This window comes from Carettochelys insculpta, chromosome 5, assembly GCF_033958435.1.
Source record: "Carettochelys insculpta isolate YL-2023 chromosome 5, ASM3395843v1, whole genome shotgun sequence".
NCBI classification, from domain to species: Eukaryota; Metazoa; Chordata; order Testudines; family Carettochelyidae; genus Carettochelys; species Carettochelys insculpta.
The window spans coordinates 55,102,295-55,107,606 of record NC_134141.1 but is presented as its reverse complement, the minus strand read 5'-3'; the positions used below and the strand labels follow the sequence as shown (position 1 = coordinate 55,107,606).

Genomic DNA, 5,312 nt, shown 5'->3' with positions numbered 1-5,312 from the left:
ACCTCAGTAGATGATGGACAAAAATAATTGTTTTCTTCTTTTATCCAGCATCAAAGAGATGTTTAATACATATTATAATTTGCCTTGCAAAATTTTACCAATCCTGGCACAAAATCTTGACTGACTGATGATGAAACTACTACTATTTTACTTTCCAGTCTAAGAGAAATTACTCTCCTTGGCTGAGTGGGGGAGTGAATTTGTTAAGGCTCATAGCTGTGGCCTGTGTGACATCCTCAGGGCCATATAGATAGTGTATGTGTGTATCAGATTACAAGTGGAACTCTCATCTGGTAACATCAGTAATCTGGCATGATTTTGAGTTAGCCAGACACCACTTAACATGGGTTTGGCCAAATTTTCCCTGGTCCTATAGAGTTTGTTTATAGCCACCAGCCCTGGCTCCATACTCTGTGCTGTTATTTAGCTGTAATTTATTCCTAAATGTCTTCTACGACATCAGTAAATAGTGGAAGTGTTGGTATTGCAGCTAAGAAATACTGACCTCCTGTGGTTTGGCAAATATTCTTGTCTGGCACCAGTCAGGTCCAAAGGGTGCCAGGCTAGTGAGGTTCAACTTGCATATATCTATGTTAATCTCAATTTGGAAGTGGCCTACATAACCCAGAGAAAGTTGCATGCGCAGCCCACAATGGCAAGTAGTTTGAGAACCACCGCACTAGCTCGTGGCAGAGCCCACTTCTTGCCTCTGTACCTTCACTCTGCTGGACACAGTGCAACTGTGCTATAGGAAGAAATATATTTTGGCCGGGCACATCTCTGCTGAGCAACTGCAACCAAATTACTGCTCTGCCCCACTGTTAAGATGCAAGCTGTCTGAAGACTTGGACCCTTATTTTTGTGCTAGCACTCCTGTGTGTCAGAACAAGAGCAGGTAGCATTTTTTTTAAAAAATAGATCTTCCTTTGTTTATGAAAATGTTAACAGAAAATTAGATTTTCATCCAAAGAATTGGTGGCATTATCAAAATGGTTCATTTTTTCATGATTTTTTAAAAAAACAAAATGTTTTTTCTATACTAAAAATTAAAATTAAAAAATCGATGACTTTGAGAACCACTTTGAATAAAACACTGATAGCAAATTTCATAGATAAGTCCATGAAAAATGGGGGTCTATTTCAAACTCTGTGAAACTAAAATAACATCAGTATTTTCGCTTTAACCAGCACTAATCCAAACCTTTTTGCACTTAACAAGATGGCAACTGCTCACAACTACCACTAACTTCAACAGGAGTGAAGGGATTTTGTTATCTTGTAGATAAAACACTATCTGAAATTCAAAAACTATACTTTATACAGCCTGAGCTCCTGCAGCTCCTGCTGACTCCTGTTGGTGTGTAGGATACTCAGAACCACTGAGAAATAGGATATAATCTTGTGCTTTTTCACTTTCACACTTCTTGATATCAACAGGGACCAGGAGATGAAGTATTAAAAACATCAACAAATGTTGCTTATATAATATTAGCCTCATTTTACAGATGGAGTGTAGTGGCACAGAGAAATGAGGAGAAAATGTTTCTTCTAATTCTGGGTATCCAATCTGAGACACTCTTGTCCTGATTTTTTTCAGAGTTCTTATCATATAGGACTTCTTAGCTGCGTCTACACGTGCACGCTACTTCGAAGTAGCGGCACCAACTTCGACGTTAGGCGGCGAGACGTCGAAGTCGCTTACCTCATGAGGAGATAGGAATAGCGCCCTACTTCGACATTCAACGTCGAAGTAGGGACCGTGTAGACGATCCGCGTCCCACAACGTCGAAATTGCTGGGTCCTCCATGGCGGCCATCAGCTGGGGGGTTGAGAGATGCTCTCTCTCCAGCCCCTGCGGGGCTCTATGGTCACCGTGGGCAGCAGCCCTTAGCCCAGGGCTTCTGGCTGCTTCTGCGGCAGCTGGGGATCTATGCTGCAGGCACAGGGTCTGCAACCAGTTGTCAGCTCTGTGGATCTTGTGTTGTTTAGTGCAAGTGTGTCTGGCAGGGGCCCTTTAAGGGAGCGGCTTGCTGTTGAGTCCGCCCTGTGACCCTGTCTGCAGCTGTGCCTGGCATCCCTATTTCGATGTGTGCTACTTTGACGTGTAGACGTTCCCTCGCTGCGCCTATTTCGATGTTGGGCTGAGCAACGTCGAAGATGAACATCGACGTTGCCGGCCCTGGGGGACGTGTAGACGTTATTCATCGAAATAGACTATTTCGATGTCGCAACATCGAAATAAGCTATTTCGATGTTGGCTGCACGTGTAGACGTAGCCCTTATGTTCAAAGCACAGCTTCCATTGAATTTAGTTGCAGCTCTGGATGCTCAGCACTTCTGTAAAACAGCCCCTACAGTCTCAAGCCAGGCACCTAGAAAATGAGACATACACAATAAATTATCACCTGAGAAAATCTTGATATAAGTAAGCTACCCCTCTGGTATTTGTAACTTGACTAGTGTCACATGGAAACTCTGGAAGAGAAGCAGGGATAAAATCCAGATCTGCGTGGCAGCATTCAAATGACTTAACCATGAGAAAGTAATTTTCCCCCTGCACTCTTTCCAATTTCTGTAACAAATGAAAGTTCCCACAGGCACGGAGGGAGGCCCGTGCCCACACAGGAGTTAGGAAAGGAAAATTGTAGGTGATTATTTGAAACTAATGTGTGTTAGAAATTTTGAAATCTGAGATGCACTAGAGTTTAGAGATCTTCATTTGAATAAGGTATGGTGTGAATATGCATTGCTTGGCAGCTGGGGTCAACTACAAGACTTTGATCATCATCTCCGGTCTCTTCACTCTGGTCACAGTTCTGCTGTGGAATAGATGCTCCAGTGATAAAAGTATTCCATTTCCACAAAACCTGAATGATGGCTTCAGAGTAGACGGATTGAAAAAACAAACAGCTGCCTCTGAAAGTAACAACTATGTAAACAGCCTAGCAAAACAGCAGAGTGAGAAGGCATAGCTCCAAAAGCAACAGAAAGCAACCCCTGTTGTTGGAAGGTTCATCAGCAATGAAAACAAAGTGTTGGGACTTAAATATGAAGAAACTGACTGTCTGATCAATGATGAGCATACAATTAAGGGAAGGAGAGAGGGCAATGACGTTTTTCTGCCCTTCAGTTGGGTGGTTTATGAGAAAATTGAGGTTTATGGGAAAATTGCTCAATATGATGGCTATGACAGATTTGAGTTCTCTCATAGCTACTCCAAGGTATATGCAGAGAAAATGCCTTGCCACCCTGATAGAGCATACATGTCCTTTGAGGGCTACAGTGTAGATGTTCAAGACAGGGGTGAAGTGCATAAGTGGTGTTGAAGGTGTGCCATTATCTACATGGTGGGGACCTCAAGGCTATTTCTACCCAATCCAGATTGCACAATATAGGCTAAGTCATTACAGTAAAAGTCTGACTGAGAACCATCTCACACAGAGGTATATGAAACAGCTGAAGACAAGGACAAAAACAGCAGACCTATAGACTGGACTGTATCAAAATGTTGTTCTGTTTCGACAGTACCAGATAAATCCAGGTTCACTAATGTTAACAGTTTGTCACATCAGAAAATACTGAAGAGGCATCTCTGCAGCTCGGGAATTCAAAAGATTTTATTATTTCTTTTGACATCAAATTCATCACAAATGGAAGCACATATGTGGTTCTGGAAACAACTGAAAAGAACCAGCTCTTCACCATACACACATCTCAAACACTCAGCTGCTAGCTTTTAGAGACTGAGAAATATTTGTTATGGCATTGGACCTAGGATCATCTGGATCACTGTCATGAGAGATCTGCTAATTGATTTAAGGAAAGGCATTTGTTTGTCCAACACAAAAGGTGTGAAGCATACAAAAATAATGCCTAAGAAACTGGTTAGGTTGATCATTAAGGGAAAAGATTTCACTGATAACATCACTATATCCATGACTGCCCACATGGCATCTTTCTTTGCTGTAAGTGACTGGCTAGTGTGGAACCAGGATGAAAAAGGTGGCTGGCCAGTTATGGTGACAGTGAAGTTAGGGGAAGGGTTTAAATCCATAGACCCTGGCTAGTATTCTGCAATGGCCCCAGGGCAGGCCATTTCCACCTTAGTCAGGGCCTATCTGTTAACAAAAGACCATGCATTCCTTAACAGAGCTTTACAGACAATGGCACCTTACAAACTCCTGGCAGAGCATCATGGAGCGAAAAGTGTCTTTATGAACAAACATGACTGGTTATGAAGAGTACCCAACCTCGCCTAGCTCATTCATTTTAAACAGTTTCATGTACTCTTTGATTGGATTGTATGACTTAAAAGAAACTGCAGGTGAGAAACTAGGAAAAGAAGTATCAGAGAGGTAGCCGAGTTAGTCTGTATCTTCAAAAACAACAAGCCTTGTGGCACCTTCTAAGCTAACAGATATTTTGGAGCATAAGCTTTCACGGGCAAAGACCCACTTTGTCTGAAGAAGTGGGTCTTTGGCGATGAAAGCTTATGCTCCAAAATATCTGCCAGTCTATAAGGTTCCACAGGACTTCTTGCTGTTTAGGGAAGGAAGCAAGGCTCTCTTTGATTGAGGCCTGGAGTTCCTTGAAGCCATGGTTCCACTCTATGATACTAGCTCAGGAACCATCTACAACCTCTGTCATTTCATACCTGGCTCTGTTCCCAATTTGGCCCAGTGGCACTATCACACCACCCACATAAACCAACTTCCGCTGTTGAGCATGATTAACAAGTCCTCAATTTTCAAAGAGTTCATCAAGTGGTGGAAGAGCTACCTTAAAGGTGGCAGGGCAAAGCACAACTAGAGCTCTCAACCACATCCACACTTCAGCTACCTGCTGGTGACAGGAGATATTGGACTCCTGAAAGCTAAACAAAGGTACATTTTAAGAAGGTTGCATACTAAGTTTATGTGGACTCTTTGAAAGAATACCTCAAAATTGATCTCTGGAAGTAATTGCATTCCAATGTGAGCTTACTTCTGTCTGGGAAGGGGAATTCAAAACAAACATCCAGTCCAAGGACGAATAAAAACTAGTAACTTTACTGTGTTTACCTCCCTGTAGTGTTCCATAGCGTAAGTTTGTGGGAGAAGTTCTTATTTTTCCTTTTTGTAGGAAAATGATAATTTACAGAAGCCATATTGGTGCCTAAAGTCCAGTACTTGCCTGAAAATTTAGTATGTGGCCTCTTTTAAAATAGAATAATCTCTGTATAAGTTGGAAACAGAATTACAACTCATGTGACATAATGCAGTAAATTATGCTTGGGTAGTTGATAGTGTATCTTTTTAAAAGTGCTTCTTTTC

The 5,312-nt window shown here is 41.9% G+C and overlaps 1 pseudogene; it reads left to right on the top strand.

Moving 5' to 3' along the window:
- Positions 1-2,741: 2,741 nt before the first annotated feature.
- LOC142013100 (D-glucuronyl C5-epimerase-like) lies at positions 2,742-4,809 on the top strand (annotated as a pseudogene).
- Positions 4,810-5,312: the final 503 nt, after the last annotated feature.